The 25,253-nt window shown below is 38.6% G+C and overlaps 1 protein-coding gene and 1 pseudogene across 6 annotated transcripts in view; one reads left to right on the forward strand and one right to left on the reverse strand.

The window, feature by feature from the left end:
• Positions 1 to 6,894, reverse strand: part of LOC110396383 — a 39,595-nt pseudogene extending 32,701 nt beyond the window's left edge.
• HS3ST5 (heparan sulfate-glucosamine 3-sulfotransferase 5) overlaps positions 7,142 to 25,253 on the forward strand; it is a 193,954-nt gene continuing 175,842 nt past the window's right edge. For 4 of the 6 annotated variants that reach the window (XM_021391689.1, XM_021391686.1, XM_021391685.1 and 1 more), the window contains exon 1: positions 7,142 to 8,288. The gene's annotated coding sequence lies outside the window, so the exon portion shown is untranslated. Of the gene's footprint in view, positions 8,289 to 8,456; positions 8,580 to 25,253 lie in introns of those variants that run through there. The other 2 variants (XM_021391691.1, XM_021391687.1) reach the window with 2 other exon arrangements.

Raw genomic sequence — 25,253 nt, forward strand, 5'->3', positions numbered from 1 at the left:
GCACCAAAAGTGAAGAGAGCTGTCAAGTTCAAAGCTGGAAAATTTCCAGGCGCTTCTAGACAGTAGACAATTTTTTCCAGTTTAGCTCCAAAATAAAATTTCAACAAACTTTTGAGGAGCAGATTATTCTGGGAGGTAGATTTTCCTGATGTTGGAAAAACTAATACTTCGTTACAATTTAAGTTTAAAGTATAGGTCATTTCCAGTTCAGCTCAGACACAAATTATGAAGGTATATTTTGCTGCGAACCTCTCCTCATTAGTGCAGAGAATTCATCTCTAAGGGTAAACCGAGTTGTCTCATAAACAGTGCTGTCATTCATTTTATCTTTGCTTTCATTTTCAAGGTGAATTTCAGTGAATGTTTCATTCTTAAGCTGTTTCAATGGTGACATGAAGGTCAGGATACTATGCCCTTGCATTTCTCAATGATGGAAAACTCACAAAAAATTAATTATTCATGTATTACCTTCAAGCTATGAGTATTGTCTATTTGTACACACTATTTTAAAGTGTGGGTCTTGTCTGTTGAAGTGCTCACCTCTTCTCACCTCTCACAATAATCTTTCAGTAAGTAAAATAATCACTTCTAGGTATTTTACACTCAAAATCAGCAGATACTACTGCTTTAACTTGCTATGTCTCAGTTCCCATCTCTACACTTGGAATAACAGGAATGTTGTTGTAATAAATTAATATTAATTTATGAGGCATGTAGAGGGCGTATTGTCTGGTATCAGAAGAATTCCTCAGAAGGTGCAACTGATACATTTTTCTTAGTACTGTTTGAACAAATTGGTAAAAAGTATCTCACTTGCCTGAATGCCATTGAAAATAAAAAAAATCATTGCACAGCTGCTTAGTCACTGAGCAGGACTCACCTTCTGCAGTGATAGATTTCCAAAGTTGATGGGGAAAAAACTATTACATAATCTCATAATTAAAAATTCTATTATATTTTATATCCACAAGTAGGGAAGCGAGAAAACATGTAGAGCTAGGAAAGACAACTTCAATTTCAATGTTGCCTAATACATGGCAGCCAAACTTTAGGGTCACAAAGGATCCCCTTCTTTTCTTTCTTTTCTTTCTCTTGATTTTTTATTTTTTTCCCCCTTTCTTCCATTTTTCATCTCTTCTCTATTCTATGAGGGAGAATGAAAAAAAGTTTCAAAAAAATGGCCTCATTCCAACAAATTTATTCACTGTGGTAAGAAAGTTAGACCTACAGGTTATATTTCTGCCAGTAGGTATGTCAGGATTGACAACAGTGAAAGATACTAGTCCCTTGTGTAGAGCAGAATCAGAAAAGAGTGAGGAGCACATTTTACCAACAAGATTCAAATATATTTATTGATAACAGAGAAATGCAGCACTTTTTGATGGATGGTTCCAAGTTTTGCATGACAATATGTTCCAGTATTTCAGACTCCTCTGTTTCTTTTTCTGCCTTTGTGTCTGATTCCAGTTTTCTCACTCTGTTTCCCCCATTTTGCGGACTTCATTCTCATCTTCACATCTTCATTGGCTTGCTTTCACGTGACTCTTTTCACTTAGTCAACTATGGTCCTCAGTATTAAGATTTCTTCTTTTTCCATATCACATTTCCAAAATTACAAATTTCTCACATAGTTTTCTCATCTGACAGCCACACAGCCATATTCGTTGTCTCTTCTCAAGCTCCCTTCTATTACCTAGCAGTTAGTCATCAGAGTACAGTCATCGAAGTTTAGTCAGATGACTACCATTTTCACTCAGGCTTCGGATCTTCATCCGAATGAGCACTGAAATCTCCTTCTCATGCTTTGCCAGATCCCTAATCCCAAGAAATCCAGAAAGGACTGCCTGCAGTCCTGTGCTCTGCTGAGTAAACCTCCTTCTTTAGTGCAGCTTTGTCTCTAACCAAATGAAGACCACAGGAAAGACAGACTCCTACTTCAGAACAATTGTGCTGTGAGAGACAAAACTAGGGAGTATCTGAACACACCTGGATGGAGAACAGCTAAATGTATGCATTTAGCTGAATAACTCAAACTGCTATTTAATGTGTATGAACAATTTTCAAATGTCCATGAACTGGGAAGATTTTATGAGGGAATCTGACAGATTTCAAGGGGTTCTCAATTAAACAGATACTTATTACCCTGCCAACTTAAAACTTTCTTCTCCATTACTCTCAGGTGCTGAAGTTCTTAGCAAGTAAATCTTACAAGGAATATATTATCAAGAAATAAAACAAGGTAAAGTCAACCTTGTCCTTGGATATAGCTAAGTCTTTTGTGCTAGGCAAGCTAAAATATGCAGCCTGAGGCAAGCCTCCATCATAAAACAATTTCAGGTCAGATCACCAAAATTTACCAAAGTCATAAAAACTAAAGCAGTATAAGATTGTTTCAGGAAATAAAAATAATGAACAAGTAAAACAAAATAGAAGAAAATATATGTGAAAGCTATAGTAATATAGCTGAGAGTTATTCCTCTTATGTATCTTAGTATTTATTTATATTTGCAATTATTTTTTCTGTGCTGAATGGAAAATGGGTCAGTAGGACAAATATGTTAGTTTAGACATAAACAAAGCAGTAAAAGCATCATAAACTTGTGAAAATGATAACTAGCATGGGTGGCCAATGACAAAAAAACTCTGGATGTATGTATCCATTGATCTTCTATTAAAATTAATGTTAGGTCTTTGCAAATCAGAATTTTCTTCCTAAAAGGAGTCATGCATGAACATCTAAAATCTGAACTTGATTACAAGCATAGTATCTTTGGGTGTTTTTTTCCCCAAGATGAAAGTTGCTCTTTAATATGCTAGTCACACTTCACTATGATTTTAAATAATCTGGCTCTCAACCTACTATGCTTTAGTATGTTTTCCTGTATATTTAGAAAGAGTTGTCATAACTCTCAGGTATTGCGGATAAGCCTGTGAAGCAGAGCTTCAACAAAATAAAGAAGGAAATGATATAAATTCTGAAATGTGTCAAGGTTAGATTACCTTTGTTGCTTTGTATATCTAAGATTTGAATTGATTTTTTTCTTGTTTAAAAACAATGGTGGGAAGGGACTTCTGATATAATGGTTTGCAGAAACCAGAAAAGTCAATAATATGCAGACAGCTAAAAAAAAATGCAGTATTTCCTGACTCAGTGAAGCATATTTTTAGTGGCTTATGATGGCAAGTTCCAACATGACAGAAGAATACTGGTTAGGTTTCTTAAAAATTATCTCTATTCTTGTAATATATTAAATTACATAATCCCTTAAGATCCTTAAACATATTACTTTTTATAAAGTTTTTGAAGGGCACAATTTTTTTTCATAAAATAAAGTCATAAATTTTCAGCAACCTCCTGTATGTTAATAAAAGATTGATGCATGAGATATTACAAATGGAACAGAATGCAAGTTTTAAAATACTGGGATATCATTGCCTAAAACATACCTTTGTGTAAGATTAGGTGTTTAAAAAATAAAACCTCACTATATTCTAATTACCAGAATTATTAATTGGAAATAGAATATAAAACTGAAAATGCAGGTAGAACGTATTCCTATTACCATTTACTACATTATTTTTTAACAATTGAGAGAATATATCTATATATGAGAAAACAGCATGAATTTCAATGGTCAAATGTTGAATTGCAACCTGAATTTTATATTTTGTTGGAACACCAGTATTTCAAGCCACAACCCTGGTTCTTTTCTGTTATATAAAGAGGAGGAACCATCACGTACTACTCGGTATAATTTTCTCCATATTTTTTTCACCTAGAAAGCATTGTTTTCAAGTGTCAAAAAACTCACTTGGTTTAAAGGGATCAATGAGATTACAGATGTTACAGTCATACAGCAACTATAATAAAAACAAAGATTTTAAATTTTACCAGTCTTATCTGTGAGAATTGAGACTGGGACTGGTGCACATGGAGAGACTCTTTTTACAAGGGCTTATAGTGATAGAACAAGGGAGGTTGAAATAAGAGAAGTAGACTTAGATTAGATATAAGGAAGAAATTCTTCATGGTGAGGGTGGTGAGGCCCTGGCACACGCTGCCCAGAGAAGCTGTGGATGCCCCATCTCAGGAGGTGTTGAAGGCCAGGTTGGATTGGGTTTTGAGTAACCTGATCTCATGAGAGGTCCCTTCCCATAGCAGCGAGCGTGGATTTGGATGGCCTTTTAAGTCCCTTCCAACCCAATGATTCTCCGGGTGATTCTCTTATTCCCTACTTCTATTATCTATTGTTGATCTTTTTGCATTTTCTCAGACAATGTCAAGTTCTGTTTACTTTATTATGTAGTGCAATTTTTATTGCCATTTTTGTAATAAGTGGTGTGTAGTTCTTTAAGTTATGGTAGTGAAAATAAACACAGTGAAGCCTGTAGTATGAAAAAAAAAGGAAGACATAGAAAAGCCTTTAGAATAAAAACAAATTCATGAAAAAGATTTTTAATAAGTAACAGAAAGCTCAACTGTTATTGAGTTAAAATATGGCTTCTTAAAAAATAATGGCTACCAAATATCACATTTTCTGTACAATGTGATGGGCTGGAAGCTTGGATATCCAGGACCATTATGAATCTGCATGAGCTAATCCCACACAACATGTGCAATCTGAAGCCCTTTACCTCTTCCATATGACAATAGGCCACTCTCAAGGAGAAAAAACACTTCAGACTTAGTGAAGAAAACATAGTGAAAACCAACCAGCTAAAATCTCTCTCTCTCTGATTTTTAATAAAGTATCTTCAGGATTGATAAGATTTAATTAATTTTTGATCTATTAATGACTACACTTGCCACAACAGGTTGAAATACAGCCAAAATTTAACACTTTTTAAAGCATAGATTTACATCTCTTTCCCATCCCAAACATCTGCTCTTGAAGCCAGGCATTCTGCTGCACTCAAAACATTCTGCTGATGTATCAGTCACTTCTTGATTTTGTTACTGATGTTAATGAAAATGAGATCAAGACTTCATTTTCTCAGACTAAATCATGCAATAGGCAGCAAAGAGTCTTGGGCCTTTTTTTTTCTTCAGGCTAAGGCAGCACAGTGGCAGATGACCATGTCTGAGGCACTGATCTGGGTGCCAAAAAAACTAAAACAAAAAACGAATACAAAAGACACAAAAATACCCTAAAATCCCTAAAATCTTCCTCCTCAGGGAAATCAAAGATCCTCTAAGTGAGTGAATCCCACAAATTTAGAATTTTTAGAATTTCCCAGAGTTTTAGGCCTGTTTAGGGAGAACTTTTTCTATGCCACAGGTATCAATCTAGAAATAACAGAGGTTTCTGAGAGGATGTAGGTATTACCTTACAGTTCTCACCCACTAATGAGCAAAGGGAAGTGTTTTACAGAACAACGTGGCCATGAGAAAGAACATGAACATCTTCCTCGCAGTCACCTTCTCCAAATGATGTGGTATTTTATTTCCAGGCCCAGTTTCCCCTCTAATACACCAGCTTCTTGTATTCGCTGTCTTCACCCTAGCATTATTCCCCAGCACCTTTCCCATATTTCAGAGCCAGATCCTCATGGGATCAATCTCCTTTTTGCACATATGTATCTTTCATTCCCAGACTAGACAGCTCCATTAATCAAGGACAGATTTAACTTCTCTGAATGTACACCTTCCAAAACAAATTTTTTGCACATGGCAATTAGGACCACAGCTTAATGTCAAAATGTCTTTAGAAAAAAAAAAAAGCAAGCAAGCAAGCAACCAAGAAAGAAAGAAAGAAAGAGAAAGGAAAAAGTACTTACATTTTTTCTCAAACATAGCTGTATTAACTAAGTTTCTTGTTTAAAGAATGAAGTGCAAGGTATAGCTTTCATACTATTTCTGTATCAGTGATTCTATGACTTCTCCACTTTTTTTTATAGCTCTCAGCAGGGAGTTGAGAACTCTGTTTTTAGCTCTGCTTCTTTTTTAGCTCTGCTTCTTTTATATACTTTTTTCTATACATCTTTTTAAAACTGATTCTGAAGTTCATTATGTATGCAATGGGTATACGCGTACACAACATGTGCATGTGTACACACATTTATGTATAAAAATATAACTCCAGGAAATGTATTTGGTTTAAAGAGCATACATACGTATATGCATCTATGTTTTTCAGATATAAAGAATAAAGAAAACAAGAGCCCTGTACATCCAATTTTTCATATTCTAATTGTGATTTGCTGAGCTTTGCTTGGTTTCCTTCTGCAAAGGAACTGGAACTAAGCCTTTAAATTGTCCGTGGTCTAAAGAAGTAGTAATTAAATGGAGAAGGTAAAATTCAAAAGGCTTGTTACAAAGTCTTCGTGTGGTGTTGTCTCCCTTTGCCTATATTACCTTGAGTGTAGGTGAATGTTTTTAATCCAGAAAACAAGCATGGAGTAGCAGAAAAACAGTATATTTCATTCTTACCTCTTTTGTTATTGAAGAGCCCCTTTTTAATTGCAACATGGGAGAGTGGAGTTTACTATGAAAACAAAATGACTTCCCTTTAGGATACAAGAATTTGATCGGGTGGTATTGTTGCTGCCAACAATGAGCTAAGGAGGTTAATGGATCACAGGTCTGGCAAACAGCCACGCTACCTTTGGCTCAATACATTAAGCTGCGTGATCCGAGCTGAGGTTTGGCACTAGTTGTGCTTTTTTTTTTTTTTAATCAAGGTGTGAGTTGTTGGTAAATAAAAGTTAGATTTTCTCCAGTCTTCCCGAAAACACCATCGCTTCTCACAGCTGGAAGAGCGAGGGAAGGCAGCAGCGGCCTCCCGCGCTCGGAGGGCCCTGCGCAGCCGGACACGGGCAAGGAGGGCGCTGCGCTCCGCGGCCGCGCAGTCTGCGGCCTGCAGGAGACAGCGGCTGCGCGGCCTCCACGGACATCCCAAGGTATAGGTCGAATGTCCGCAACACACGGCAGACTTCTCTTGCCGACTCAGAAAACACCACCTGGAGCCACCTCTCCAGCAAGACACAGGGGCAGGCGGTGTGGTGGCTTGGAGGGGATTTTTATTTATTTATTTATTTTGAGACAGAGGAAGATTGAGGGAGAGAACTATGGCCAGAAAGGAAAAGCAAGCCAAAAGTATACAGCTCCCCCTCTCCCATCTTGCATGCTTCTTGGGTGCGCTGTAGGAAGCAGCGGGCAGCAGCGGCAGCGTTACGAGGCAAATCACAAAACGAGCAACTTTCACTGCCGCTGTGGCTATTTTTGATTTCTATCCTGAGAACGGGCTTTTTTTGGTGCGTGATGCCTTCCCCCCAACCCTTTCCATACGACTGTTAGAAATCTGCCCTCCCACCCTCCCTTCTCCCCGGCTCTCCGCCTTCCCCCCAAGAAGCGATAACACCGCACCATCCTCGCTCCGTTCCCGGCAGCTCACCGCGCTCCGCCAGGAGGTGAGCCGAGCGGGGGAAGGAGCGCTTGCAGGCGTGAGCAGGGAGCACCGCACAGCTGCCCGGCTGAGGCGGGCCCTCGCCGTTGCTTCCTCGTACCGCCGCAGTTGCGGTATGAGGAACGGGGCCCGCGGCAGTTCCGAGCCGCGTCGCAGCGGCGGCAGAGTCCCCAGGAGCCCGGCCGCTGCCCGCAGAGCGCGGAGGGCCCTGCCCTGCACCTGCCTCGGCGGGCTGAGAGGGAGGAGGGAAGGAGGGAGGGAGGGATGGAAAGAGGGAGGGGAGGCTCCTCTGTGCACGGGGAGAGGCTCCGGCGCTCAGCTGGGCGCAACCGGCAGCTGCTGCCGTGCTGCGCCGCGGGCGGTGGCGGCTCCCGGAACCGCAGCTTTCGGGCTCGGAGCTCAGCCGGGAAGTAGAGCAGAGTTTCGCTGCTTGCTTTTTCTTTTTGTTTTTCTTTTTTCTTTCTTTTTTTTTTTTTTTTGCTGACAGACCTTTTTTATTATCATTCTTTTAAATCCCTTCTCCCGCTCCCCCCGACTGCGGTGCGTGTGCCACCCGGGGAGGATGCGCGCCTCCCCCAGCCCCTTCCCCGGCAGCTCCCTCCGCGGCGGCGGGGCGCGGGGGGCCGCAGGGGGCCGCGGGGTTGGGGGCGCCCTGGGCCGCACCTGTCCGCGCCGCACTGCGCCCCCGGGGCTCCGCCGCCTCTCCCCGCCGTCCCTCGGTGCCTGAGTGTCCGGCACCGCACCGCACCGCACACACGCCCGGAGACACTCACGCACTGACTCGCAGCACTCTGCCCAGGCTGCCGAGCAGCAACGCCAGCAGCCCCCTCCCTCCTTCCCACCTCCTCCCTCGCTCCCGCCCGCCGCTCTGGAGGATGCCCGGTAAGTAGCGGCGAGGACCAGCACCTCCGCCGGTGCGTGATCTCACGGGTTAGGAACCGCTTTATAATGCTGCTGTCCGCCGCGGGGGGAGCATGGGGTGGTGAGGGGAGGGGAGATGACAGCGATCCGAGGTGGGAGGCGGCGGGGCCGGCCGGGTACTCCTCAGAAGGACTTCGAGCTGCGCGGCCGGGGCTTAGATGTGGGCGCCGAGGGACGGGGTCCGGGCACCGGAGCGGGCACCGGGGCGGGGGCTCCTCGCCTGCTTTGCCGGGTGCAGCCTGCGGCACGGCGGTGAGTACTGGGCTCCGCGCCGCGCAGTGTCCCCCGGGGACGGGCAGAAGGCGAAGGGTACGCACCCGTGCTGGGGCTGGTCGGAGGCGGCTCCGCTCCGCGCTGCGCCTCTGCACGCCGGGGACGGTGCTCTGCTCTTCCCCCTCGGGTTTGGGAGCGCCCCGGAGGCTGCCGGGGTTCGGGGAGGCGGGCGGAGAGGGGGCTGTACCAGGCGCTCACCTGCGGAGGGGAGCGGCTAGGTGCCCGCAGCCCGTCCTGGCTGCTCCCTCCCGTGCGCTTCCCTGAGCTCCAGCGGCAGAATGCTCGTCCCTCAGGGAAGGGTTGATGCTTGCAAAATGTTTGCTGTCGGATTAGCGCGTGCCTGTGCTAACTCCTCACAGGCTGGGGCTCAACTCCGCTGCCGAGTTCCGGAGGCACCGGGGCGCGGGGCTTTGTGTTCTGCGGTGCCGGGTGTGAGTTGTGGGAAACGCACGGAAAAGCTGGTCAGTGCCGGAGGTTTTACAGTGGAACTGACAAATCATTTAAGTGTCTTTCATACTTTCAACTTTGAGAATGACATTTTTTCTCACTGTGTTTTGCAACCTGGGTATGATCATTCTCCCACTGAAGTCAATGGTAAAACTCCCATTGACTTCAGAGGAAGAGGGTTTTGCCAGTGCAGAATACATTTCAAAGGAAAAGGGACAGGGCAGAAAGCTGTGAGACAGCAAAGTGAGAGAGATATATCAAAGAAACTTCATTTCAGAAAGACAGCTTCTTAACCAAGGAAATTTAGCTTCAGTCTGTCAGAGATATTTGCTGGATTTTCATTCCTACTTTGCAGTGAACAGGTATCAGACTGATTTCTTGACGTATTTGACATAAAGGTGGACCAAAGTCCATTGTTTTACCCACAGACATTACAAAATATTACCTGATACACATGTTACCCCTTTCTGGTGTTATATATGTTTTTTCTTACTAAGAAGTTGGAAGAGAGAGAGACCTGACCCAAAGCCTGCTGATGCTATTGGTTGGGCTCCCATTGACTTCAGAGGCCCTCAAATCAGGCCCAGAAAGGTTTGACAGAGCAGCAGTGGGAGAGATGTAGTGCAGTTTGTAAGGAAAGGTGTTGCATAACCATTTAACTCATGAACAGCCAGAAAAGAGAAAAATCTAAATGTATGTGAATTTCTATCTAAATGTATGTGAATTTCTATTCAGTTTTTAAGAACTCTTTCACAACACAGATACAGAGCTTCTGATCAATAATTAAAATGCCCATACGCATATGGACTACAAAGAACATTTTATGGAAAAAAAATCTACTAGCAAATGGAAGTTCTAGTTCACAGAACATTCTCTGTTCAGTGCAGCATTTAGTTTGGGAGCAGTCAGATGTATAGTAAAACGCCAAATAAAAATATTGATATTCCAATGGCAAAGCTGTCCTTATTCCTGTAACCTGAGTAGCCACTTTCAGTTGGTTTGAGTGTCTCTCAAAATAAATTGTGAAGACACATTTTTCATTTTTTTATTATCAAATCTGAGTGATGAAAGAACCCCAAAAATGTTCCATGTCTCTAGCTGTCAAGGATCAGAATTGTGCCCGTACCTCATTAAGACTGTGACTATTACATTGCAATAAACAAGCATTTGATAAAAAAAAACAAAAAACCCTTTCTTAGTTGAGTTCCAACAATATTACCCTTCTAAGCACAGGTGTGTGTTAATAGGCAAGGATAGAAAAAAGCCTGAGATGTCACATCTCCTCTTCAGTTCTGTCTGTAGGTATGTGGAAGAACTGTCATTGAACTGAAGCTAATGCGCCAAACTGTGAACAGATTAAGATGTTCATTTTATAAAGGAAATAAAGAACAACAAAAACACCTCTAGAATGGACAAGCGCTTCATGGTTATTTCTTTCTCCTCTTAGAATTACACAGCGAAGAAGAAACTTCTTTTCTAAAATGTCATATTACCAATTCCTTTCTTATTTCTCTGAATTCAAATACGTCTTTTGCCACATATGAAGGTGAAGTCTACTGAAGTGTACATGTTTTACAGGACATTATGTGGAGAAAATTTTACTTTGAGTTATTTTTGTTGCTTTCTGTCTCTATCTGCTATTTACTAACTCTCTGCAATGCCACAATCTATTTTTGCTGGTAATAATTCAACTTCAAGTCAAATGTGAAAAATGTGATTATTTCCATAGTATGAGTTTGGGACTGTTTGTTTGTTTCTTTAAGCTCCAAAGCTATGCTTAATCCTGTTCGCATGTTTGGGTGAGGAGAGTCAGTAGTTCACAAAATGAGTATAAATATTTGAATAAATATTCAGTTTTGTCTTGAGAGCCATTGGTGTGAAATTCTATATTCTTTTCATTTTGATCTTTCAGTTCTTCCTCCTTGTATGTACATGTGGGAACACAGCCCAGTGTTCTCGTGGACAGCATCTCCAAAGTGGAATGTTAGGCTTTTTAGTCTTACCTGCAACTGAACAGCATACAAAATTTGAGTATATATAATAGGGTTGAAGCAAATCAGAGAACCTCCTGGCGATAATTCTGATCTCCATTACTCATCTTTATAAACCTCATTTTGTGTTGAGAAATAAGTGCTATTTATCTTAATTCAGATCTCTCTTTTTCTGGGCTACTACAAATTTGCCATCCATTCCCTGACTCTGACACATGTTTATGGCATTGTATTACCATGTTATTATGTGAGCGTTCACAAGTGTCTACAGCTCTCAGTGTTCAAGGAAACAATCTTAGTGAGATTACTGAAAGCTGGTTTTGTGATAACTATGCCTTTAAAAATCTTTTTCAAAATAAATTTCACTGTTTGTTAATGCTAGAAGACATTCACCAGATAGTTTATTTAGGACTATATTCTTCAACAATTAAGAACAAAAGCATCCTCTGTAGCACAAATCAATCAAAATATTGGTTTTAGGTTATACATTGTACATATGGAACCTGGCATGTAAAGCAGATGGTATGTAAAATTATGCATAGCGTGTCTGGAGAGCCATACAATATCTAAATGCAGTGCAGCAGAACAAGGAAATAGTGTCACGTGTAACTTAAAATATCAGTTACTGGCCTACGTCTAGTCTCAACTGCACTTTGTGTGTGTGTGTGTGTGCGTGCACCCACTTGTTCAATTTCTTCTTACTTCATTCAGGACCTTTACTTCATAATATGATCTTCCCTAGAAAAACATTCAGGCTGAAATGATACGCTTCTGGCTAAATGAATAGAGATGAACATAGAAGGAAAACTAGTTTGGTTTAGTTTTGGTTCAGAACAATACTGTATGCAAATATAAAGAGTCATCAAAAACAGAAGGAAAAATAAGGAAGATAGCCAAACACTGTTTGCTGCCGAGGTCGTGTTCTTCTGTGTTTATGCACTTGGTTTGCCCAGTCCAGCAACAGTACATAGTAGTACTTCCGGCTTGTTGCAGAAACACCACACCTTCCCCCTCTCAGGTATTGCAAGATGATTCGTAGACTTCTTCTTGAACAAGTAAGTATTACTGTGCATTGTAAACGTAATAAGATGAAATGAGCATTGCAGGAGGAGTCCCATCATCAAAACAATTAAATAAGTATTAGTCTTGAAGCATTTCCTGACCTCAGAGGAACCGAATAACACATGGAAAGAGTTATGTTGGACCTGTATCCTGATGGATACGTTCCTGATCAGTGACCATGAAAAGTAATAGTTCTTCAAAGCATATGGAAATGTTTAAATGTGTGACTATAAAATACAGTCAGTCATGCAGTTGTCTTTTTTAACTTGCAGGGGAAAAACTTGAAAAATTTCTCCCCCCTTTTTTTAGCATTTTGTATGAGTGTTGCAAGCCATTAAATGTTTTAAAAATAGAGGTACAGCAATGCTCTTTGATGATGTTTCTAATCCAAATGATCTTTTATAGACAGGATGCGAAGGATAAAGTTCATAATGAAAGACTGCCATGAAGTGAACTCTAAATATAATGTCAGGACCCAATATTAATTACATCAGGTCAACTTTACTAGCCAATTTTGTAAGATATAGCCATTTTTCAAGGAGGCGTTTTGAAAGGATGCCCCACATTTAAACTGTTGAATATCTCCAAACATTTTTCATGTTTTTAAGGCACCTGTGTTGGTATAGAATATCTCATGCTACAAAAAAAAAAAAACCCAAAACCTGCAAATCCTGCTACTTTTCGTGCTCTGGCACCTTTAGTTCTTATGCATCTTGCTTGTAGCAATGTTGAATGAGAAAATACAGCTCTCTGTCTGGGGGATTAAAGTAGCACTTTTGCCCTGATATGTCACAGAACAGTGTCTATCAATCCATTTCTTTTTTGGAGATGAAAGAACTTTCATCCATTTAAATCACTCTAACACAATCTTGTATTATAAGGCTTGAACAGTCTTGACTGCACACAGTTACTTGAGTCTCTGATGGACTTTCACAAATAAAACCTTTAGGTGATATTATAGCAGGCAGAGATTCAGAGTCTACCCAGAGATAACAGGAATCTGCATTAAAGGACAAATTGCTTAAAAATGTCTGTGAATATCAAAAGTGATTGGTGGAAGGGCCTCACATATCAGTTTATAATCAATATATAAATGCAATTTTACTTTAAATGTATAAAGAAATTATTAATATTAGTGGATTAATCGTATGTAAAATCAAGTGGAAACCGAGCCAATGAATATGGGATTTGTCCTTTGCAGTAGTTACTTTAGCTTGCTCAGCAGCATGTTAACTTTCTACACAAGCTGACTTTCAACTTACATCAAAACCTCCCTTTGCAACTTGGCATTGCTACTATGATGACAGCATTTGAAAACTGGCATCTCATGGGAAGCAAGTCATTTTACATCAATGAAAACAGATTTACTCTACAACTTGGATTCTGTGCAGACAGGTTTGATTTCCTTAGCAGATATTATTACAGAATGTATGGTTTTTGCTAGAAATGCAGATAAAACTGAGTTTGGTAAAGATCTAGCTGAACATAGACACAGAGCTGGAATTAGTGGAGACATGGCAAATTGAAGTTAAAAAACATAAGGATGTGGAGTTTATGTTTTTGTTTTGTTAGCTTTGTTTTGTTTTTAAGAGAAGAAAAATATATTCTTTCATGAAAAAATCCCTTAGATAGAAGTAAAACATAAAAAAAAAATCAAACCAAGGTTAAAAATAAGATTACAAAAGTTAAGTTATCTAACATGTTCCTCCCACTGGAAAAGTAACTAAAGCAGGTAGGATGGGATTTTCAAAAGAAGACAAAAGCCAGAAAATAACCATTTCCCATTTTGAAAATCCAGATGGCCCCAGCAGATTTTATGTGTATTTGCATACACATTTATCTGGGTATAAACATTTATATATACCATTGTCTTTTTTCCTTTAAAAATCAAAATCTATATAATTCTCTGCTTTGTTACTGCCTGGTTTCACCATCCCTAGCAGGGATTTGCTGATTGTTCCTCCTTTCTGACCATGAAGGTAAGAAGGAAGATGTGATGGCACAATAAATAGCTCAGAGTTGTTAAACTGTTTCCTGAAGGTAAAACAGCAGGGTCCAATGGTTCTCCTGCAGAATGTTTTAAACTCTTGGCTATAAATAATATCGAGCATTGCCAAAAAAAAAAAAAAGAAAAAAAAAAAAAGAGGAACTGATTACTGAAAAATCAAATATAATTCTCAATACTGAGAAAACAAAATGAATCTTCAGTGTCTGAAGCCAACGTTGCACTATGCCCCAAACACCATAAAATGGAAAGATATTTTCCAGCTACAGGCTAGTGTCATGTAAAATCACGGTCAATTTCTTCTTGTTAAGACTTTAAAAAATGACTATAGTTTTATGCTTGAGAACAAGAAAATATTATCATTGGATGTAGAGCAGAGGAGTATTTAATCCAGTACTCTAGCACAGGAAATAGAGATACCAATTTTAATATCGGTTTATAATTCTGAGAAAATAGTTGACTGGATTGAATGGAGCTAACTTTGGCATGAGCAGTATGATTTGAGGAAAATTATTTTGCATATTTTGCTGCTGCATATTTTCACCCTTGCAAATGCTGTATAAAGTCTAATGGCAGAGGTGGCAGCAAATGTCTACTATTTGAAATTTCATATTCCTAGCTCTTGAAAAAAGATTAATCTTCAATGTAAAATAAAACAGCTATATGTTCGAGAAGAGGCCTATCGCTCTAGACCCAAACAAAATGCCTTTATTTGTATTGTGGAAAATTGTATTCCTGAATGATGTAAAATTTGCATCCGCCTCACTGTGCTTACACCCGCTGTCTTGTTCCCAAAAACATTCGGCATCGCTGAATGTCAGTGGGTGTCATTTTTTTCTGCATGGAGGAATTCAGTGACACACCTTTGCTCCATACGCATTTCCATGTCATCGCCATTTTGTCAGACTGCCCCTCTACTGCCATCTGTCACATGACAACAACATGTAATGGAATATTGGCGGGAAGGTTCAATCTGTACTGTCATATCACCAACATCCGCCTCTGATGTTGTGGGCCAACATAATAAAATATGTATTACAGTATTACGTATGGAGTAGACCCTGTAGAATCAGAAGCTCTCGATTTGTGTAACCAAACTATTCTGGTTAAATTTGACATTGTTATCTCCTTTTTGATGTCATATAGTGGTTTTTAACTTAAGAACGAAATGTGTTTCCTTTAGATATAGTCAAACTGCTAGGGCTTCAGAAGGTGAATTGTATTGCAAAAATGAAATACAACTCAGATCTGCCCAAGATCTTGTAGCCATTGCTTCCTTCCCATGGCTGCTTTCCCAGCAGCTCCTTCATGACTGCTAGAGAGGTAGATCCAGGTAAAAATGAATTAGCAACAATTTCCTCTCTTACGTATCAGACTTATGTGCTGTAGTTACATCGGCTTGTCTCCCAGAGGCTAACAAAGAGGCTATTTACAGTGCAGATGCTTGGAGTGACATTTTCAAACACCTCTGCTTTACGCAACTCAGTGGCAAGAAACAACAAAGGATGTATTTGATGACACAAGTCTTGCTTACCAGCATTATTGTTATACATAAATTATTCTAATGAAAAATTAATTTAAAAAAATTTTACTCTTGTTCAGATTTGTTAATTTTCTTCTTTGACAACAAAACTTTCTAGGCATTCTGTGTTTTGTTCGTTCCAGAACCAAAAAAGAGTATATATATCCTCAAGACATGTCTATCATTTTCCTTTTTTCTTCTGCTTTTCAAAATGGAGAAATAAGGAAGAATTTCAGAGAGAAATAAAAAAAAAAAGAAGATAAAATTTTAAAGCTTTTGAACAATTTCTTCTTTTACATACAGTAAAAATGTATTCTTAGTCTTGCTTTATTCTTTAACTGCTTTGAAGCTAATCTGTATTAAATTAAAAAATATGTCACTTCATATTAGATTAATCTTTTTTTTTTTTGCAAAAATCTTGAAAATATTTGAGTCAGCTGTCAAAATTTCTTTATAATTTTTTTCAAGCATAAATTCCTTGAAATCAGATCTATCTGTAGAAAAGGTGAGGTTTTGTATGTTGTCTGTGTGCTGCGATAAGAAAACAGTTGAAAGGGTTTTTTTCCAGATGTTAACTTATTTTTCATAAAAATAAGAAAAAATAAAAATCTGAAAAAATATCCACACAATAAAATAACACAAGACTCTCAATTTGTCCCTAATCAAAACCATTTTACAGCTTCTTTTTGTAACTCCCAAGAAGAAATTCTAAGACTCCAAATAGTTTTTCTGGTGAGCAGAATATTTCTTACCCAGTTGTAGAAAACACTGTGGAGTAGGTCATTTTTTTGTCTAATGGATCACATGGAAGAGCTGAAAAGGTAACCAGATGCTTTCTTAGATAAATGCTAGCTCATGTATTGAGGAAGACTTGGTGTGATAGCAGAAAGAATGAAGCAAGAAGCTGTGTGGTTGGGTTTTTATTTATTTTTTAACTTGTTTGTCTTGATTTTATTTATTTATTTATTTATTGCCATAAATAAAGAAAACTGTGAGTGGGAAATCAGGTGTCACTTTATAACAACTTTAAGAGGGGAATCTCCTCTCACCAAGCTGTATCTATGCTCTGGATATAGATGTTAAAAGACATTTAGTGGCCAGTTGGAAAGAAATCCAATTTGCCTCGCCTACTGCTCCAAGAGTTTCAGTTTAATATGTGCTGCTTATGTGAGTTGACAACTTATCAGTTAGTCTTGCTCATGAACAAGACAGTTTGCCTCTGGACTGGGATGTATATCAGCACCAGTGCACTGGATCAATATGGAATGCACAGCATGGAGACACAGCACAATCCCCAGCACAGTGGTAGGCAGAAGCTGGCCACTCACTTCTGTTTATCCCCCAGGGACACAACAGAGCAGATTGGTCAGAGTTTGTCTCTTTTACTCCAGTTAATTATGAGACATTAATTGATAAAGTTAGCCTCAGTAAGTTGTTGATTAGAAGTGTGATTTTTGGTGGTGGTGTTTTTTTCCTATTACATCTGATTTTCTGCTCTTTGCTCATATTTTTATGAGTGAACTGAATAATGCAAAGCATTGTCCTAGCCTTGATGCCAGCTGAGGATGGCCACTTCCATATGGTTAGCTCTTATAGCCTCCAGAGCACAGGCTACAGTTAACCTGCCCTTGAGAGCCATCTCCGGGCCGTGCTTGTGCCCTGGCCATGACCGGGAAGCCCTTGGGAAGCGGCTGGTCAAGCAGTCAGGATCAAATGACTGCCAGATACTACCCTGAAAAATTTATGTTTTAGAAAAAGGGAGTTCCAGGGCATGGACTTATGCCCTAGCAGAATTTAGTTCACTTGCACAGTTGTAGCCTTAATAGTATTTAGGTCAGTACTATGGCTCCATTTACTTACACATTGTTTATTCACTTCTCTCTTTTGGAATGAGCTCCACTGGTTTAAATAATACTATGTGACAGCATGATGTTTTCATAAATTGCATTAAACAGGCTTAATATTTGTATGCAAACAGCCATTTACTAGGGTATGTGCAAGAGGTTTCTGAAAGTAACAAAGGATTTAAATGCACTAAAAAGATTTAAGAAGTGATAGCTAGTTTTCTACATCTTCTATTTGTAGTTATGTTTTTCATTAAAGGCTGAGGTCAATTTATACAGAAATCACTGTTATAGGAAAGCTATTGTCCATTTACAGCATGCTTATTTTCAGAAGTTTGTAAAGCATTGAAAACTCTGTTTTAGAAAAGCAAGAGTACAAGCAAAGTTTTCTCAAGGATTTATTTCTAATTTTTACCAGAGAATACAAGAGACAAATAAACTAGTTTTATAGAATATTCGGTATTCTTTGTGTTAAAAAAAAAATTGTAACAGACATTTTAGGGTGCAGTTTCAGAAATCAGACTCTTTCAAGCTTTAAAATACAAACACTCGGTTATCAGTGAAAATTAGGCTTACGTGGGTCAACTGGATAAACCTATAATAAGTAAGTGCATGACATTGAATTACTGTACAACAAAAATGCATTAGTTAATTTTGGAGGAAAAGCATGTAGATTTATGCTAGTTCCTATCACAGGTTTTCATTTCTTGGTACTTAACATCATTTTTGCATGTTTTGCAACACAAACGAGTAATCTTCTCAACTTCTTCATATTTAACTGTTGAGCTCTGGCAAAGTATTATGACTGTTTCACAGATGCAGGATAGCACAACCTCAAAAATACTGAAATCTATCTGGTTGTGTGTAAATCGGAACATCATACATGAAGCCCAGGAGACATTCTGCTTCTCACTGTTAATTTTTCAGTACCATCTTTGTGGTACATGGATTACATACATTAATTACAGCGTTCTTGGGGAAAAGTTCCCTAACAGAGGCCTCCAGCCACCATGATCCCAGGTGTGTACTAATACAGAATCTCAGGGTCAAGGTCAAGAGATCCCAGTGCCTTCTCTGTTACAGCTCCTGGAATTGCACTGATTTAATACCTCTGGTTATTTGGACTTGGGAAAAAGAACAAACCTAAACCTTTTAGTCATTTCTTTCTCTAAGTGATGCTTCTAGTATTTTGTCTCTCTGGGGAGTTTTGAGGAGTCTTTACCTCTATGTTAGCGCATATATAAAGGGTCTGATGAACTCAGCCTACAAAAATCTGGATCTGAATCTAACAGAAAATAGTCAAATATCAGTTTCAGTTTTCAGTAGAAGCTGTTTCGCTTGACCCACAAAGAAGTGACAGTTTTTTTGTAGAAAACTTCAAACTTAATGAAGCCTATTAGGATTTTAAGCTGAGCTTTGGTTTAGAAGTCAGCGTGATATATAAATCACTTACTTTACCTTCCTACTGTAATCACTGATTCCCCTAAAATCCTTTGTACTTGAAAAATCATGTGTAATATACAATTCCATAGACATATTTAAAAATTAAAGCATGGTGATAGATACTGTAAGATTCCTGGTAAAGGTCTAAAAGAGATACTGTATGATTATGTATGATGTACCTGTAGATATTGATTTTCAGTTTATTCTTAAATACATATTTTACACACTCACACCAATACATAAGTACATTTTATCAGTAGGTATGGGATCTAATGATTAAGAAGAAATGAGTGTATTCTAGAAAGATTAACTTGTTATTGGTGATATTTAATGAGTAGTTAAATAAATAGCTCCCCAGCTGGCCTGCAGTTTCTTTGGTGTGTGGCTGAGGCCTGTCTAATAACTCATGTTCTAAAGAGAATCCCACCCCTGACATCTTGCCATAAGGTCCCTGGTATCCTGGTTTTTCTCTTTTCTCCCCTCAAGTGGGATCTGTGAGAGAGAGAGCTCCCAGCTGATGACTCCGAGTCATGCGATCCAGCATAAGAGGAATTCATAATCTCAAGCTGAGGGCAGAGCCAGATTTTACCACAGGCTTGATATTTTTTTAGGTGTATGTCTCAAAGATGAGGCCTTTTCATCCAGCTCATTTCTTGAAAAGAGCTGCAAAATTATATTGTAGCACCGCAAATCTCTCTGAAGACTGCACTGATCTTAGAACATTGTCACTTGTGGCATTAGTGTGCCCATTAAGCGTTTCAGTCTACATTATATAGGTATTTTGGACAGATGTTGAGTTGAGACATCCAGGGAGAAAGATCATGACACACGTGTTGACAATGTGGTACTGATGCCAGCATCTTCCCACAAGCTATCAGACAGTGCACGTTCCTTCTGAAAAAGCAGCTGTCACTTTGGCCAAAACTGTTCCTTCCTCTCAGCTGCTCTCTGTATGCAGTAGGCCTGATTCTGACCCTTGCAAACTAACCTTGAAGCTGCCATAATTGTAATGGAGACCTGAGTCTTAGCCTCGTTCTGCAACCATTTGGCATCCTCTCACAAAATTGTCTTAACCCAGCTGCTTCAGCTGCCACCTCAGAAGTGATCCTGCCTGCTTGTAACTCAAAGTATAACTCTGTCACACACACAATTAGTGCAGTATGTTTCTTAAAAGACTCTTTAATCAGCTGGCATTTTAGTCTGTAGGCCTCTGGGGTCAGGTTGAAAAATTGCACTAAGGCTGGACTTACTGTGATATTCTGGGCAGCCTTCTGAATTTTAAATAACTATCCTCAGAAGACCACGCTTTTCAAAAATTATCTTTAAGTCTGCACACAGAATTTTGAGCTCTGTTCACTTAATAGCACATTGATATGCAGGCTAAATTTTATAAAAATGTAAGGTCAGAATCTCTGAATTTATAGATAAGAGCAGTTATTTCAGTTTTCATTATCTAAGCATCTGGCCTGTAGATTGCTAACTTTTTGACTATTTTACCATAATTCTAATATTTGCATCTGAGTTAACTGTTTTGCGTTTTTGGTTTTGTAGCTGACTGCCTACTCAAATACATGGAATTACTCTGAATCCCATGTGGAAAATGATCCTCTTATAATGTGGAATTAGGAATAATGAAAAGTATGACTCTATTTTTCTAAGTGATAGCATTCCTTTCTTTGTTTCCCGTAAATGTTTATGAAGAAAAAACAAGACTGACACCGTCTTTGTCTGGAGAAAGTAATTTCTGATTTCTGTAAGTATTTTATATGCAGTTTCTCCAGTACTTTTTCATTCTCCTGGTGCTCTGTTTTGTCCTGTTACTGATTCTTATCATTTAGTGATCCTCACACACTCCAACATGTGTTTTATAGTTGCTTCTTTTGCTGTGAACTCTTGTATTGCAGAACTATCACTAAACTATCACTGCCCATTCACCTCAACCCGTTGATCTTGTCCTCTGGTCCTCTCCCTCCTCTTCCTGTCTGAACCTTCCCTTGCCCTCAGACTCCTTCCAAACCACAGATTGCAGTGGGCATCCAGCCATGGAATGGGACCAGCTTTGGGGCACAAAATAAACCCTACTGTTTCCAGGCAGGGACTGCAACCCGTTAGCCATCTGTTCTGCCAGATCATTAGGGATAAAGGCTACCCAGAGGCAGTTTTTAGCAAGGCCTTGAGCAACTGCACCTTTCTGATTTATCTGAAATTTCTCTTGTTGATAGCCTTAGAGGCATGATAGAGCAAACCTTCTCTAAGCTGGCACCACATTTTGAAAAGCTGAAAACAGTTCCCAGCTCACAACACATCTTACTCAGTTTGACTGGAGTGGTTCTCCTCTGGGAGGGGGTCTTTTTGAGCCAGAGGGAAAGGAAGGATGAGCTCAATATATTCCTTGTTCTACCAGCTGCCACAAAATGTATTTATCTTTCCTCCAAGGAACCATGAGTCCAGATCCATTCACGCTGCACACTCTGATGAGACAGAGTGACAACTTCCATCATAGGTGATGAGGCTATAGTTCCAGTCTCTCTTTCTTTATCACATTTAATGAAGAATGCCAGAGCAGATGTGTTTCACTGTTGTGCTTCCAGGAGCAGAATAAAGTAAAAGCTTAGGATGAGTGCTGCAGTGAAATCCAGTAGCATGCTGCGTACCTGGACTAAGAGGAAAAGAGATTCTCTGGCTTCTGAGATAAATCACAGGTTTTTCAGAGTGCTCCCACAAGCTCTGGGAAGAAAGTTCAACGACTATCCATCTACTCTGTGTTGGAAAAAAATCTTATGAATTTTGAAATGTGTCCAGCCCTTTACCAGTTAGCAAAGAGTTTCTAGAATGCTTCTTTGGTTCCTTCTAAGGTTGTGTGTCTTATTTTTAGACTGACAGCAAACTGCGCCTGGCAGTGACATCTGCAAGCTATTCTTTTTGTGACTGAATGGTTGCTTTTATGCTAGATGTGTGATGCATAATACACCAGTTCTGGTCTTTGACTAGAAGAAGGGCAAGACTTGCTTCACAGGGCTTTTTTTATCCTTGTCCTGGTCAAAAATCATTGACTCCTTAGGAACTGGGGTGTTTTTTGATTGGCATATCAGGTAGATAACAGTTCCAATTCTTTACAGAGTCATTTGGTGAAAGTTTGCTCCAAATAATGAAAGTGAGAAAGTAATGATGAAGTTTACAATATCAACAAAACAAAACAGGGAAAAAGAAGATTATACAACTATAAATAATCCCTTATTTCAAAATGTGCATACAACATTTGATGTTAGTACCTAGAAGCATGCAGTTGTATATGAGATGTAAAGTTTTATCTAGAAAACTCTATGTCTCTTGGTGCTTAGACAGCTGTTTTGGGAGTTACGGTCCTCTGTGATTCCTGATAAGGATAGAGTTCTCCTGTCAGGATATTCTTCTGGATTAGATGCCCATTTCCTCATTTGAGGATATCTTTGCTGAAGGAAAAAAAAAACAAAATGTCATTTCATTGCCTTTCTCTTCCTCTTGGGGATTGCACGTACAATTTTTCTGAACTGCAAATGTGAATGTTATCCAACTTATCCAACAGATTCAGATATTGAATAATGAAATAGTGTATTACTTGCTTTCATTGTGTTAAGTGATCTGCCTCAATTCCTCACTTAGATGAAGAACAACCTGTGCTTTCTTATCCTTTCCTCCCTCCCAGAGTTTAACATCAAATTCAATGTCACAAGGAGAATATTACATCTATGCAAAAATAATCTACTTTATCATATATCATTCTCAGAAGCATCCCATTTTCATTTTTTCCAAATTAGATGATGGATTAGTAAATTGGTGTTTGTTCCAATCATAACAGAAAAATATGACTACTTAACATACTCATGCCCTCCCTGTAATTGAAATTTGCAAATATTCATGAGATTATACCACTATTCTGCCAATAACTATTATCAGCTGAGTTTATTTATGCTGAGGTCTTGGGATTTCTTTAGAAACATTCTGCATTTTCTCTCCGAAAATATCATTAAAATTCTAACACACCCTGCCTGCCTTTTTTTTAATTAACTGAACTTCTCTCAAAATTTATATGACATGTCATGTCACTGGGTATAAAGTATAAAGCTCTTGCACATGTAAGCAGACAGGGAGAATACATGTTGACATTAGTGTTGCTTATGAAGAGTTACAACTATCTGGAGTTTCACAGCTGCTTCCCTAGATGAATATAAGAGAATGGCAGGTTATCTAGATCTATTTCATGTGTAGCTTGTTCCTGTGTGAATATATGTCTCTCCTAAGCAGAGGTCAGAAACCACCCTGTTCTGTCTCTGGGATGTGCAGTCCGAAGATCCTGCCTGGTTCCTATGTGGAAGCTTTGCAATAGAAAGTAAATTTACAGTTAACAAAGTCCTCAGCTGCACATACAGAGCAGATGGAAAAACATTGCCTCCTTTATGCAGAACCTTGCATAGCCAAAACTAAATACCCTGATAGAAGAAATTGAAAGCCTATATATTACAGAGCCACTCAGTGACATCTGCCATACAAATAAAAATTTGGGGATAGTTCTCACCAACTCAGTTATGCTTAATAACTGTGAGGAGTCTAACCTTGACTTTGAATGTTTTATAATATTCTGAAAATGTCTCTTAGTTGAAATTTCCAGGTTAGACCTATTTCTTTACATATCTGAAAAGTTCATAGAAAAATGTTTCTCTTTTTAATTACAAGGAAAATTCAGTAGTCACTTTAATCATTAAAAAAAAAACACACAAAAGACTTGGATATTTTTAATGCCTGTGAATAATGGTATTTCTAGGGATGGAAAGCTGAAAAGGATAAATCCAAAGCTATTTCCCAAATAAAACTTTCTTGCAGTAGATTTGGTTATTCCATTGGCATTTGTCTGTGATAGAGCTTTTCATGAAGTATGTACTGCAAGATTTTTTTCTAAACTTATAAATAAACGTAGTTCTGTTCAGCAGTTTTGTAGCATATGTTTTTGAAATATACAGAACATGCAAAGGAATGAAGGGGATCTCTTGTCCTCCGTATTCAGCATGAAGGATGCCTAATGCGCATTTTCAGCTTTTCTTTGAAGAAGAATGCTATCCTGTGGATAGCTTACAGAAAATGGGGTAGTCCATATCTGAAACAGGCAACTAAGTGACACGGTCAGCATATTTTAAAATGAGAAATCTTTTTCTTTCATTTGTTATCTTCCTCTTACATTTTCTTTTAGAGCAACATCACCAGATAATCTTTGAAAAATCCTACGGAAAGTCCATTCATTGTGAGAGAATTACAACTGTCTCTGTGCAAAAAAGTAAACTTAGTGAAAATAACTTTTATTTCAAGTATTGTCTCCTGATTTTCCATGCGCTGTCTTTTAGGAAAGGTCAGGCTAGATTATCATATTGTTTCCTACAGAATTTAGAATCTGTGTCAGCACATTTTATTTCTTATTGAAACCTGACACTGGCATTTCTCTGGTGCCTCTCTTTTCTTTTGGAAGAAAAAATGACAAAGAAAACTAAAAAAAGGTTGTTTTTTTTTTTTAAAAAAAAGGAGTTAAGGTTACAACTTTTTTTTGCAGAGATAGTGAGTCGCACTTGGATTTTACTACTCTACGTAGTCTAATTTTAGGTGTGAATAGTCATTCCAAAGCTCTTTGTATCTGCGTTTGGCCTGAATTTGCCTTTGTAATGTGCGAGAATTCTGCTTCCATTTCTAGAAGCCTGTACCCTACTACCGAAATAAGCCATTCCAGATTTTTTTCCCAATTAATTACAAAAGAACTTCTGTATTATAGGAGACTTTCTGAATAAATATAGAATAAAGATAATTCAAATAAGCAGAGATTCAGAAAAAAATCAGTATTCTATCATTCAAATAATTTTCCAGCATATAGAAATACATAAATCTTGGCATGAATTTCTGTATAATTTTTTACTTGGTTTCATATCTAAGATATTTCTGTAGCATATTCACTGAATTTTCCAAATCTAGATATATGACTGTATTTGTATTTAGTATTTGAGTTGTTTCTAAAACATTATTCTTTTGAATTTTATTTAGTTCAGATAAAGACATACGAAATAAATTCATAAAATATGTTTTAAATGGTTGTAGAATCCATTACAGTTTATTTCCCCTTGTTCTTTTTTTTATTAGATTTTTATTTTAGTTCAAATATTCTACAGTTTACCAAAGGCTATTGTAATGTTTAGCACCGTATCAGATCAGTGAAAAAGGTGAGATTCTTTCCAAATAGCACCTGCACAATGTGCAAGTCACTGTGAACTTATAAAAATAGTTTCTTTGTTTTTAATTGACTATATATTCAGAAAATGTTCA

This window comes from Numida meleagris, chromosome 3 (assembly GCF_002078875.1).
Source record: "Numida meleagris isolate 19003 breed g44 Domestic line chromosome 3, NumMel1.0, whole genome shotgun sequence".
Lineage (NCBI taxonomy): Eukaryota > Metazoa > Chordata > Aves > Galliformes > Numididae > Numida > Numida meleagris.